This window comes from Tenrec ecaudatus, chromosome 9 (assembly GCF_050624435.1).
Source record: "Tenrec ecaudatus isolate mTenEca1 chromosome 9, mTenEca1.hap1, whole genome shotgun sequence".
Lineage (NCBI taxonomy): Eukaryota > Metazoa > Chordata > Mammalia > Afrosoricida > Tenrecidae > Tenrec > Tenrec ecaudatus.
Window position 1 is genome coordinate 38,192,758 of NC_134538.1, and position 14,983 is coordinate 38,207,740.

Genomic DNA, 14,983 nt, shown 5'->3' on the forward strand with positions numbered 1-14,983 from the left:
TGAAGATTAAGGTGCGTCTGCCCTGTTAGATTTCTGGGTTGGTTTACCTTGGCTCTTCTCAACGCTGAAAGAATTCATGGGGCAGAAGCACTTTCATAATCCGAGTTACTTTTAGGAGGGAAAGGGGAGTTTCAGGTATTACAGTCTCAAAGGGTACCCACTATCTCTGGAAAGCATGCAAAGCTGAGAGGAGGTTGTGCAAGATTTCCCCACTGAAGAAGGCCACTTCCGGAGAGCGCTAAAACCCACGTGAAACCAGTGTCAGAAGCAGCGAGTGGAACCAGAGCGTGGTGCCAGCAGAGCAGAACCACCAAGAGACACACAGCTGGCCCTGCTGCTATCCCCTCCTACATTCCTTGAGGGGGCGTGGTTGTGGGTATTACCATGCCTGATGGCTAAGTTCATGGGCACCTGTGAGGTTGACCTGTGAAGGCTGACCTGCGCCTGCACCTAAGTAGGTGAGTGTAGTCTGCGCATGCTCCGTTTCAGGAGCATGCTATATTCAGGACTACGCGTGTGATGTATTATGTCCCAGGATCTGAGCAAGGTCCGCTTTGAATTGTCCCCTCGGACGTCTAATGTGAGCCTGATTCCTTTCCCACCCCTTTATTGTGGCATGACCAGCTAATTTTCGCTTAGGGTAGGCGTTTGGTGGAGTCAACCCCCTGATCCCTAATCTGGCGACCTGTCAGACCCATGCCATGCTCTTTTCCGTTGCCTTGGATGCCTTTGGAAGCTGGACAATGAATAATGCAGATCAAAGAAGAATTGATGCCTTTGAGCTCTGGCGCTGGTGAAGAATGATACTACGAACTCCCAGAAGAATAAACAAACCTCTGTTGGATGAGCACCAGCATGTCCTTAGCATTGGGGATGGTGAGACTTTGTTCCCATGTTTTGGATATTTGTAGCCATTTAATTTTTTGTTAACTTGAAGCTATTAATCAGGTCACAGCCTGATGCTGCTGCTTTGAGGGGGTAAGAAAGAGAGTGAGGCTCTTCTCTCTCTTCTCTCTGGCTCTTCGCTTCCTCCTGGCTGGGACTTCACTGAGTCTGCCTCCAAGAGTGACCCCATGTGAGCTGCTGACCTGGAGAACTGTCAGCGTCCTGTGACATATCCCCTGACCTTGGATCCATATGACTCAGCACCCACTGGCCTGTGAGCTCCCTGCTTCCCATTTCACTGCTGCAGCTCTGTGAGTCTGCAGAGGGCTTGGCTAGCATCAGACCCATGGACTTGAGTTGGACTGGGCTGGGGCGCCTTCTGGATATCAAGTTCCCTTTTATATGTAAATGAGCATCACTGGTTTTACTTCTCCTGCAAACCCAACCTAATACAGACACGTTCAGGAGAGGCCGATCTCTGGAGAAGGACATCAGGCTCGATAGAGTGGAGGCTCAGCGAAAAAGAGGAAGCGCCTCAATGAGATGGGTTGACGCCGTGGCTGCGACAATGGGCTCACACATAATGACAGTTGTGAGACTGGCACAGAACCTGGCAGTGCTTCGTTCCGCCGAAAGTCCAACAACATACATATGCATACGCATATGTCAGCAGAAAGAAAAAGGAACTTTCAGGTCAAAGAAATTATTTTGATATATACTATTCATCTTGATGCCAATAGTGATGAAATATAACTTTTAAATCTTTTAGTGTATGTTGTACATATTTGTTATGTGGAGATCTATGAAAATTATATGTCTGTAATATATGTATATAATTCATATAATTTTCTTCTATGTGTATGCTGTTGTTAGTTAAGTGCCCTGGGGTCAATTCCGGCTCTTAGAACCGCTATGTACAACAGACTGAAGCTCTGCCAGGCCCTGTGCCATCCTCACAATTGGCCCGTCATTTCTAGGCTTGGCCCCACTGTTGCAGCCCCTGTGTGTACATCCAGCTCACTGACGATCTTCCTCTTTTTTTTTGGCTTCTCTTCTACTTTACCAAGCGCAATGTCCTTCTCCAGAGTCTGGTCTCTCCTGAGAACATGTCCAAAGTCCGTGAGACGAAGTCTTGCCATCCGCACTTCCAAGGGGCACTCTGGCTGTGCTTCTTTCAGACAGATCCGTCCGTCCTTCTGGCAGTTCCTGGTGTGGTCACTATTCTCTGCCAACACCATCTTCGAATGCAACCATTTGTTCTCGGGTTTTTCTTTCTCAAGGGAGACCCAGCTACTGTACCTCCTGGGTAAGTTAGCCCAACCCCTGGCTGACCTATCTGCCTTCTCAGTAAAAGGCAGAGAAGGAGGAAACAGAAGAGTCCTGCAGGAGCCCTCAGGGCACAGCTAGTCCTTCCTGGGCCCTCCTGCCCCCAAACACTCCCAGGCTGATTCCCTGGCTATCTTGCCCTCCTCCTACCTTCCTTCTGTGTCATCTTCCCCTACACCGTGGCTCCAAATTTAAGCAGCCAGTTAAGACTGTTTAATTAAACTGAAAGAAGACTTAAATTCCATCCTTCAGTCTTACTGGCCACGTTTGGAAGGCTCAGTACGTACCAACAAACAGCCAGTCGTTACCGTATTGGACAGTGCAGATTCAGAAGCTGCCCATCACTGCAGGAAGTTCTGTAGGACAAACCAAAAACTCACTGCCACCGAGTTCATTCTGACCCACGGTGACTCCATAGCGCAGGATGGGCTTCTGAGAAGGTAACTTTACAGGAGTAGAAAGCCTCATCTCGCTCCTGCAGAGAGCTGGGTGGATTTGAAGGGGTGACCTTGTTTGCAGACCAACTCGCCACCAATGCTGGAAAGCACTACACTTGGGAAGACCAATCTCCTCTGGGTCGCAGGTTCTGCAACTTTGCTGCGTCAGCTCACTAGGTGGACCAGGCACCACCAAGGCAGAGAAATCTAAATGAACCAGGAAGCATTTAAAATAGAACTTTGTTAGATTTTTTTTGCATTTAACTTTGCAGTTTATGTTCTCGTAGGACACCTGGCAGAGCCATGACTAAGCGCTTGATGACTAACTGAAAGGTCAGTGGTTCAAACCCCCCAGCTGCTCTGTGAGGGAAGATGGGACAATCTGTTCCTGGTAAGTGGCAGCCTTGGAAACCCTCTGGGGGCAGTTCCACTCTGTCCTGTAGGGCCACTCTACACTGGAATCGGCTCAATGGCACAATTTAACTTTAAGCCAAACGCCCTGAGGTGTAACATCTGTCTGGAAACACAGCATGCAGGTATGTCCTGAGAGTAGCATTCGGCATTCATATTCAACAACGGAGTCCTCTTGTTCTGAATATGGAGTCATCACATTTCCCTTGAGACTTATTTTTAAGAAAGCAAATGTTTTGAGAATGAAGATGGCAACAGGTATACAAATGTGCTTGACACAAAGGATGGATGTATGGATTGTTATAAGCATTGCATGAGCCCCCAATAATAAAACAACAGCAACTTATTTTTGTTTTTGAAATTATTGTTGGCACAAATGGAATTTCGGCTACAAAAACGTAAGCTTTGGACCCCTCTGTGCCATGGGGGAACTGACAGTGTGTTCACACGAGTATGTATGCTTTGTGACATTTTCAATGGTAAGTAGTTTTGCTGAAGTTGAGACCACTCTCTTTTCTTTGCCAAGAGGTCTCCTTTGCTTCATGTCAAGCGAGATAGTTAGTTTATTGTGCCAGCCTGGCCGATAAACACAAGTGAGATTAATTGAAGGGCAGAGAGATAAATGGCTTGGTGAGTCTCGCTTTTATTGTCTCTTGCTCTTTGATCATCTGACCAGCTGTGCTTGTTCTGTGTCTCAATTTACAGGCTACACTACCTGTGGGATGATGAGCCGGTGGACTGTGTCGCTTTAAATTGAGGTCCCTTTAAGACCACATGATTGGAATGCACATCTCTGGAGCTGAGGACTGATGGTTAGTGACAGTTGGGGACCTGCCTTGCTGTTTGTTGCCTGGGGATATATAGCCCAGCTCTCTCTACAGAGGACGAACTGGTGGCCCTCAAGACTTGAAGGACTGCCAGTGTCTCACAACTCTCTCACGGGAGTGAGTTGCACTGAGCCATTTGTACTGCTTTATAATTTCACTGTTCATTTCTTGTGTTATCTATCTATCTTTATAAATATATATATAAAATTACTAGCAATCTGGTTTTGTTTCTCTAGAGAACCCTGTGTAACACATCAAGTGACATTAGAGTGAGATTTGGGTGAAGGGACATTAAGAAGAGGAACATGTCATATGCAGTCCCTGGGTGGTGCAAATGATTAATGGTCTTTACTGCCAAAGGTTGGAGGTTTCACTCCATCTAGAGCCCCTCAGAAGAAAGGCCTGGCCATCTATTCCCCCTATGGAGCTTAGTTCTTCTCTGACACACATCAAAACCAACCCGGCAGCAGCTGACACAAGAAGGTTTTATTTGGGTTAGTGGGATATAAGGGCATTTTTGTGTCATGTCCATACATGGTTAGCTTGTTGCCAGCTGTGCTACAGTGGTAAGAATTCCAGGAATACTTGGCCACACTCTGTGCTGACTCATCTGATGCTGTGCCCCAAAGGAGTGAAGCTAGAGCTGGAAATATGCCCTAGAGCGAGTGCCTCCCTTACACTGGGCTATGTGGGCAGTGGAAAGGAGCCAGGCTTGAGACCACGGGGGCCATGGAGCTGGTATGCAGAACACTCCTCCTGGCCTCAGACATGAGAAATTCTTCATGCAGCTTTTGGCTCTCAATGACCCTGATCAAATCGAAGCTCTCTCAGGAATTGTCTCACTAAAGCTGTGCACGTGTGCGTAGCAGTGAAACAAAGAGGGAGTGCATTGGTGTGTGGAGTCGTAGGCTTTATGCATGAGATCACATCTTACCATATCTGACACATCTTGTCCTGACAAAGCCTGGTGGTTCCAGGAGAAATCGCATGCTCACTTGTGGGGAAATAGCCGGAAGGAAAATATAGATACATGCTTACATACACACGCACCAGAGAGCAGGGAGCCACAAAACAAAGGAGGCACTCAATAGAGAAAGCATAACATAAAACAAGATGCCAGAGTGAGGACTACACCCACCCATCATATTGCATCAATAAATGCAAAGGGAGTAAGCCTCGTTTTGAAAGAAAATCTATCCTATGCCTTTGTAGCAGACATGTCTTAATGCCACGTCAGAGCCTCTCAGCTTCACGTGTCTAGAGCCTTTGGCCACTTATCCTGTCCTAGCCTCTGCCGCAGCGTCCAGTGCGTTCCAACCCACAGCGACTCTATGAACAACAACGGGACACACTGCTCAGTCCTGGGCCAGCCTCACAACTGTTCTCTGAGACCATTGTTGCAGCCACTGGGTCAGCCCATCTTGGCCAGAGCCTTCCTCCTTTTTGCTGTCCCTTGGCTTTACCAAGCATGATGCCCTTCTCCAGAGACTGCCCTCCCCTGACATGTCCAGAGTATATGAACCTAAGTCTCACCATCCTTGCCTCTAAGGAGGATTCTGACTTCATCCAAGACACATTTGTTGGTTCTTTTGGCAGTCTGTGGTACGTTTTATTTTGTTTTACCTTTTTTGTTTTAATTTTTTAAATTAATTAAAAATCATTTTATCGGGGGCTTGTACAACTCATCACAATCCATCCATCCATCCATCCATTGTGTCAAGCACATTTATACATCTCTAGCCATCCTTATTCTAAAAACATTTGTTTTCTACTTGAGCCCTTGGTATCAGCTCCTTCCTCCCCACTCCCTTCCCACTCCCTCCTCCCTCATGAACCCTTGATAACTTGTAAATTATTATTATTTTGTCATGTCTTACATCCTCTGACATCTCCCTTCACCCACTTTTCTGTTGTCCATCCCCCAGGGAGGAAGTTATATGTAGATCCTTGTAATCAGTTCTCCCTTTCCACCCCATCCTCCCTCCACCTTCCTGGTATCGCCACTCTCACCACTGGTCCTGAAGGGATTATCTGTTCTGCATTCCATGTGTTTCCAGTTCTTATCTGTACCAGTGAATAGCTGGATTTGTAAGGTAGAATTGGGATCATGATAGTGTGTGTGTGTGTGTGTGTGTGTGTGTGTGTGTAATCATTAAAGAACTAGAGGAAAGATGTATGTTTCATCATTGCTACACTGCACCCTGACTAGCTCATTTCCTCCCTGAGACCCTTCTGTAAGGGGATGTCCAGTTGCCTACAGATGGGTCTTGGGTCCCAATCTGCACTCTGCCTCATTCACAATGATATGATGTTTTGTTCTTTGATGCCTGATATCTGATCCATACCTGAGCTAGATGGTCGCTTGTTTACCTTCAAGCCTTTAAGACCCCAGATGCTATATCTTTTGATAGCTGGGCACCATCAGCTTCCTTCACCACATTTGCTTATGCACCTGCTAGTCCATGGTACCTTCAATATTCTTCACCAGCACCATAAATCAAATGCATCAATTCTTCTTTGGTCTTCCTTATTCAATGTACAACTTGCATTAAGTGTGTATGAGGCAATTGAAAACACCCTGGCTTGGATAAGGAACACTTTAGTCCTCAAAGTAACATCCTTAAATTAAAAATTTTAAAAAAGTAACATCCTTGCTTTTCAATACTTGAAAGAGGTCTTGTGCAGCCAATTTACCTAATGCAATGTGTCGTTGGATCTCTTGACTGCTGCTTCCATATGTATTGATTGTGTGTCCAAGCAAGACAAAATCCCCGATAACTGACATTTTTCCTTCATTTGTCACGCTGTTACCTACAGGTCCAGTTGTGGAGATTTTGGTTTTCTTTACATTGAGTTGTAATCCACACTGAGAACTGTAGCCGTTGATCTTCACCAGCAAGTGCTTCCAGTCCTCCTCATTTCAGCAAGCCAGTGTGTGCCATCTGCATATCTCAGGTTGTTAGTGAGCCTTTCCTAATCCTAATGCCACATCCTTCTTCATGATCCACCTTCTCTGATTATTTGCTCAGCATACAGATTGAATCAGCATGGAGAGAGGATACAACCCTGAAGCACACCTTTCCCGATTTTAAACCATACAGTATTCCCTTGTTCTAGTCACACAACTGCCTCTCAATCCATGTATAAATTTTCCATAAGCAAAATGAAATGTTCTGGAATTCCCATTTATTTCAAGACTATCCATAGTTTGTTATGATCCACACAGTTGAATGCCTTGGCACAGTCAATAAAACACAAGTAAACATCTTTTCGGTTTTCTCTGCTTTCAGCCAAGATCCATTTGCCATATCCCCTGATATGTCCCAATGATATACCCCTTGTTTCAAGATCTCTTCTGAATCCAGCCTGAACTAGTAGCTCCTTATCAATGTACTGCTGCAACAATTGTTGAATGATCTTCAAAATAATTTTACTTACATGTGATATCAGTAATATTGTTCTATAATGTGAGCATTCTGTTCAGTCACCTTCCATTGGAATGAGTGCGAATACGTACCTCTTCCAATGAGTTGACCAAGTAGCTGTCATCCAAATTTCCTGGCATAGACCAGTAAGTGTTTTCCGTGTTTTGTCAGCTTGTTGAAACATTTCAACGAGCGTTCCATCCATTTTTGGAGCCTTATTTTCGGTTAATGCTTTCAGTGCAGCTTGAACTTCTTCCTTCAGCCCCATTGGTTCTTGCTCTTGAAATGGTGGATTGTTAACTAGTTCTTTTTGGTACAATGATTTTGAATATGCTTTCCATCTTATTTTGATGCTTCCTGCCTCATCTTTTACCATGGAATCTTTCAGTATTGCAACTCAAGACTTGATTTTTTTTCTCCCTTGAGTTCTTTTAGTTTAAGATATGCACGTGTTCTTCCTTTTTGGTTTGTCCATTTCATGATAATATTTGACTGTCTTCTCAAGCTGCCCTTTGAAATTTCCCATCCAGCTCTTTACTTCACGGTTTCTTCCATTTGATTGAGCTACTCTTCCGTTAAATTCAAGTTTCAGAGTTTTGTCTGACATCAGTTTGAGCTTTTATCTCTTTCCTGTCTTTTTAATGGTCACTAAATATTCTTGTTTTGCTTCCACAGCTCATCAGATCTTCTGTCATTAGTGGTCAATGTTTTTTAGATGTTCTCAAAATTCAGATGAGATAGACTCAAGATCTTATTTAGACTCTGGTGGACTTGCTCCAGTCTTTAGTTTTATCCTGAACTTCCCATATAAGCAATGGATGGTGTGTGTTCCACAATGTGTTAGACCGGATTGACTAGAGAAATAAATCCAGATGTACTCATATGTGTATAAAAGAGAGTTTTATAGGAAAAAGCAATTGGATATTGAGAAAACATCCCAGCCCAGTCCTGATCAAGTTCATAAGTCTGATATTAGCCCATATGTCTGATACTAGTCCATATATTCCTCTTCAGACTCACACAGTACATGATGAAATGATGCCAAATGCAGGAAGATCATAGGCCGGTGGGTGAAAAGTCTTGTGGGTCCAATGACAGTGAAAGTGTCTCAGTGCTGGCTCTTCAACAGGAAGGTGAAGCAGAGAGAGAATGTGGCCGGCCTCCCAGGAGAAAGAGAGGAAGTTCCCAGAATCCTCATAAGAAGGCCACACCCACAAGGAAGCATCATCAGGCTAATTGACAGGCTAGACTACACCCCTTCACTCTTAATATCCTCAAGTTGACACAAGATTATGTAACTACCACACACAGTCATCCCTTGGCCTGGTTTTACCTGCTCATACAGAGCTTCTCCATCACATCCTGTCACAGATGTAGTTAATTTGATTTCTGTGTATTCTATATGAAGAAGTCCATGTAGATAGTTGTTGAAAAAGGGATTTGTGACGAATAAGTCACTGGTCTTGCAATGTCTGTCATGAGATCTCCAGCTTTATTTCTATCGCCAAGACCTTATTTTACAACTGCTGTTCCTTCCTGTGTTTCCAACATTTGCATTCCAATTGCCAGTAATTATCAATACATCTTGATTGCATGTTTGATCAATTTCAGACTAAAACTATGGCAGAATTCTTCAATTTTTTTCATCACTAGCTTTGCTGGTTGGTGCATACATTTGAATAATAGTCATATTGATTGGATTTCCTTGAAGTGGGGACAGATGTAATCCTATCACAGACAGCATTGTACTTCAAGATAGATCTTGAAATGCCCTTTTTGGTGATGGACCCAACACCATTCCTCTTGACCATGTCATTCCCGGCGTAGTAAACCATATGATTTTCTGATTAAAAATGGCCAATACCAGTCCATGGCAGCTCCCTAACACCTAGGAAATCCATATTCATGTTCCATTTCACTTTGATGACTTCCAATTTTCCTAGATTCAGATTGCTTATATTCCAAGTTCCAATTATTAGATTTTTACAGCTGTTTCTTCTCATTTTGAGTTGTGCCCCGTCAATAAACGAAGGCCCCAGTGGTTTTATTCTCACAGACTTTACTCCATTCATGTCATTCTGGTTGACCCTCCTTTGAGCAGGCAGCTCATCGACGGTCATATTCTGAGGGCTTTCTGACCTAAGTTCTGTCCTCCAGCACTGTTTCTGACAAAGTTTTGCTTCTATCCATTTGGCCTTGGGTGTCTGACAATTTTTCAATGCTGTTCACAGGTGTGCAGTGACCGATTCCTCTGAAGTGGACAGCTGATTCCTTCTTCGTAGGCTTCTTAGCTCCACTGAAACCTGTTTACTCTGGTGATACTGCTGGAATCAGGAATATCACAGACAGCATTATACTTCAGGACCCATCTTTAAATGTCCTTTTGGACAATGGATCCATTTCTCTTGAATGAGTCACTCAATCCCTGTGAGGGCGTGTCCATCTGGGTCTCAAAGAACCTGGGTATAGATGGCTTGAAAGCAAGAGGAAACACATTCCTTTAATAAATTAACAGATGGTATATGGTCCAAACTGTAAACAAAATATGATCATATCAAGACATCCCAGAAGAGGAACCACGTTACAGATGGAAGAAAGCTCTTTCTATTTCTCCAGATATCTTCAGTGAACTCTGTCTGGTTTTCTCTCCACCACTTGGCCTGGTGAAATAGGTTGCTTGCTCTCAACACTACCGGCTGACCTCTGTGAAAGCAACCTGCGGCATTGGCAAGAGCACAGACTCCACCGTGGTTAATAGGCAGCCTCGGGGGGGTTTGTCAGTCTAGTGTCTGATGAGCCCAAGAGTCCACGGACATTTGACGGCTCGCAGGTCTTGTCCACATGCAGGAGGTGGTTTGGATAATGTTTGCCTTGTAGGCCACTCTTCCAGCTAAGCCCGGGGCTGAAATTACAGTTGTGACTCCTTCCATAGCTATTCCTCGTCCTCTCCTTGGAGGTAAGGTAAGGTAGTTTCTCGGGGATGTAGCATGGGATGAAACAGAGGAATGAGTGGAGGTAGAAAGGACTGGAATCTTGGGATATATGAATAGAACCTGTGGTAGTTATATGAGTGTTTGTCAATTTGAAAGGATTAAGAGTGAAGGGGTGGAGTATAGCCTGTCAATCAGGTCATAGCCAATGAGGCTCTGTGTGGGCATGGCCTTCTCCTGAGGATTCTGGGAGCTCTGCTACTCCTCCTTGTAGGAGGAGACACACACTTTCTCTGTTCACTCCCTGGGAGGCATTGCAGCTGGCAAGACACATGGAACTATGCTAGCACCTTGAGCTGGAGCAGCCACATGGAGCCCCCTGCCAGCGCGGATGCTTCCACCATCACTGGGTCCACAAAGCTATCCACCTACTGGCCTGTGACCTTCCTGCATTCAGCATCATTGCATGGCTTCAGGAATCTAAAGAGGAATTGATGGACTACTATTAGTATTGACATATGGGGTAATATCAGACTTAGGAACTTGATCTTGATTGGGCTGGTCTGTTTTCTCAATATTCAATTGCTCTTGTATATAAAGCTCTTTCCTATATACATATGAGTGTCTCTGGATTTGTTTCTCTAGTCAACCCAGACGAACACAGAACTTGTGGGGGAAGTCCCTCAGCCCAGAGAATACATTCCCTTGACTGAAGATTGGGCTAACCAAGTGAATCCCCACCACTGGAAGCACTGATCCATCCACATGCAAACCATGTGTAGGGAGGGGTGTTTATAATGGCAGAGTTAATCTGCCCTGCCCATTTTTGCAGGTTACTTGGACCCCTGTATATCTCAGGCCCTACCTATATTGGTCCCCAGCTTGCTGCTATCCCCTCCTTGGCCTTGACATCTTTGGAAGTATTGGTGAGGGTCCCACTGGCCTGGTCTGCCCACATAGACTGGATATAAGGGTCTAAAGTCCGGATTTTAAATTTTTGTGTATTGCTCAATGCCCATCAAAGCAGTGATATGCAAACATCTGGGAAGAATAACAATTACATGTAAAGGCCCAGCCAGATGGCAGGTTTTAGTCCCAAATGTTATTTTTCCACAAATGTATGCAAGGGGCCTGGCTATGCTTGGCCCATCCACTTGAGTTACATTTTGATTCCACACTAGAACGTCACCTGGTTGGAGTTCAGGAACTGCTCTGGAGGTGTTGTAAAGGGGATAAAGCACAAGGGGTGACAGTGTAATAATATACATTCATCGTCCTTATGGTGCTATTTATTAAAGAGAAGGGTCCAATGGTGCAGTTCTGTGGAGTTTGGGTTGTGAATGTGGTATATTGCCAAACGAATTCCTCAGGGAACTGTTAATAGTAAAGTGTGGATCGGGGCCCTCAAACTACAGCCCATGGGCCACAGGCGGCCCACCGAGGACATTTATCTGGCCTGCTGGGTGTTTTTTGTCACCGCTGCCTGTCCTGCTTAGCAGCTGACACCTGCAGTGTGCATAGGAATTTGTACATAGTTTTTTTTAAAACTATAGTCCAGCCCTCCAACAGTCTGAGTGACAGTGAACTGGCCCCGTTAAAAAAGTTTGAGGAGCCCTGGGTGGATGATTGCCACGTGGTGTGATCTGTCCCCCCAGTCCTCGAATAGCTGAGGGCATTTAAGAACAGTACCACTTGTGGACTTGTTGTATAGCAAAATTACTTGGGGTCCAAATGGAGGTTCTGTATTCCTACTACTGCTGGGTGCTGAGACACAGATCTGCCCTAGGAATCTTGGGATTACAGAGACTTGCGAGTGGGGATAAAGGTGGAAGAGGCTGAGAGCCTCTCCTTGGGGGATTGATGGCATAGCTTTCAGTCACCAAGATTTTGACCCGAAATCACAGTCCTAGTGAGGGGGAGATAATTATTCTCTCTCACTGCTCCAGTGAAGACCAGTTGCAGCCACCAGTTACAACTCCAAATAAATATTCATTTTAACTTATAAGGAGGCTTGTGATAAGAACCCCTGTCTTACAGGAAGCAAACATCATGAAGAAATTCTGGTCACAGCCAGGATTAGGCAAAGTGGAACTGCAAAAACAATCCCTGCCCAAGGAATGCATTTATTCTACAAAAACACTAGAAGGCTTAGCTTTCTGAGAGTGGCTTCTTTTTTCTTGAACAGGTGTCTCCAGCTGTCTTTTGGGAGTCATAGCAGCCCAGATCAACCTCAGCATGATCTTGTGTTATTCCCATGGTTCTTCACAGTCTTGACCAGAGACAGGAGGACTCAATTCTTGACTCCTCCTAGTTTCACTCCTATAGGACTGTGGTATGTCACAATTGTAGGGAGGGAGATTTATCGAGCAGTCTAATTTGATACCAAAGATGCTGTCCATGATGGACTTACCTGGCTTGCCACTCCCCTTTCTGGGAGGAATCAGAGTTGGCCATGGCATCAAATACCACACAAACTCACTCATCAAGCACTTACTTACAAGTTAAAGTACATTCTAAAGAAGGAACGATAGGTGTTCTCCACAGAATGGAGAAGACTCAGTTATGATACAAAGCAAGGGCTTTTATATCTTGATGTGAAATATATGCTTAGGGGAGAAAGTCAGGGTTTTTCTGGGAATAGGAATGTTCCCCCAGCCTCCTACCCCCGCCCAGTTTGAGTGACATCCCTTGTCCCTTGTGTTACTCTGGGTAGACTAGTGAGAGAAACAAATCCAGGGAGACTCATATGTGTGTAAGAGAGAGTTTTATATTAAAGAGTAATTGTATATTAAGAAAACATTCCAGGCCCGTCCAGATCAAGTCCACAAGTCTGATATTAGTCCATATGTCTGATTCCAGTCTATACATTCCTCTTCAAACTCACACAACACATGCAATGATGCTGAATGCAGCAAGATCGCAGGCTAGTGGGTGGAAAGTCTTGTGGATTCAGTGGTGGTGGAAGCATCTCAGTGTTGGTGTGAGTCTCCATGTGGCTCCTCTAGCTCCAGGGCTGTGGATCCATCAGCATAGCTCCATGTGGCTTGTCATCAGGGATGTCAAGGGGAGAGTGCATCTACCATCTGATAAGCTTTTTGTCTCCATAGTGCCTCCAAATGAGGTCATCAAGCTGTGACCCGATTGACAGGCTAAACTCCACCCCTCCACTCTTAATAGTCTCAAGTTGACACTAGAATATGTAACTGCTATACCCCTCTCCTGTCTTGAATTGGTTGGGCTCTGAACTGCCATGGTGCTAGAGGATATGCGCCTTTTACAATACTAGTGAATCTAAGGGTATCTAAGTCATTTGCCACCCCTACTCCGGAGGCTCCAAGTTGGTACAGCCCCTTACCTCAGAGTCCCTGCTCTTGTGGTTTTAGCCCCCTTTTCTGCTCGGAAAGCAATTATTTGGAAAAGGCACCAAATGCAGGAATTTCCTTGTTCTGTCCTTAACAGTACATACTTATCGTCGAGCAAAACTCAATAGGCGATTCTCCTTTTCAGGCTATTTGTGTGGACATGCTCATTTCGCTGCTATCACCCAACATTAGGTCATTAAAAGAAATAAAAAAACGTTACCAATTTGGGATCGCGCACACCCTTTAATAAAATCCCATTAAGACCGACCCCTTACTTCCATCGTTCTTTATTATTTTCTAAAGAGAAATATCAGGCCATTTGTTCGCGGAGGTGCTCCATATAATTCACTGCAGCACGAGGGGTGACAAGTGAACAGTCAGAACAATCAGATGCTCCCACACAGAGGGCAGACAAATTAGCTGGCATCTCCATACAACCCTAGGCTTGCTAACGACTGCTTTTCCGACGTGTCCGGCTTCTTAAGGTGCTCGGGATTCCGAGGCAAACGGTCGGTCCGGGAAGGGTTCGGAGCCGGGTCGAGTCCTAGTCGGGCCCTGAATCGCTAGGTCTTCCTCCCTGGTTAAGCGCATCGCCCACTGGGAGCCTTCCCCGCACCGCGGCGAGGCCGGACCCTCGGGCGGCCCGGACCCCAGACGCCGGAGCCGGGTTTCCGGGGCCCACTTGCTGCCGCGCACCAACCGGAAGCTCCCTATGGGCGGGAGCTCCCGGTGGGCGGGAGCTCCCGGTGGGCGGGAGCTCCCGGTGGGCGGGAGCTCCCGGTGGGCGGGAGCTCCCGGTGGGCGGGAGCTCCCGGTGGGCGGGAGCTCCCGGTGGGCGGGAGCTCCCGGTGGGCGGGAGCTCCCGGTGGGCGGGAGTTCCCGGTGGGCGGGAGTTCCCGTGGGGGAGGTTGGAGCTACTGTGGGCCAGATGCTGGTTTCGAGAGAGGCACGCCCCGCGAAGGTGATTCGGTCCATTCTGGTTTTCACCTCGGAAAGCCGCAGCTGGTCCGCTTCTAACGGTGTTTTGTGAGCGCCGCCTGGCGTCGCCGACCCGGGGGCCCTTTCCCTGGCTCTCGGCCCACAGGGCGCCCGGGGCACCTCTGGCCGGCTCAGTCTCCTCTCACTCTCCTTAACCTCCTTCCTGCACCGAGGCCGCTACCAGACCCTTTGTTCCACGGCCCAGGCCCGCATTCCCGCATTCCCGCATTCCCGCATTCCCGCCCACCTCTTCTGGAGCCCCGGCGTCATTGTGTGGCATACCAGGTATAAGCAACAGTTGGGGGTGTGTCTCACTCGGAACTCCTAATTGCGTTGGTTGTCAACCTGGTTGTACCGTTTGGCTTGGAGGAGGAGACGGATTCTTAACCCTTTGGCTGTGGT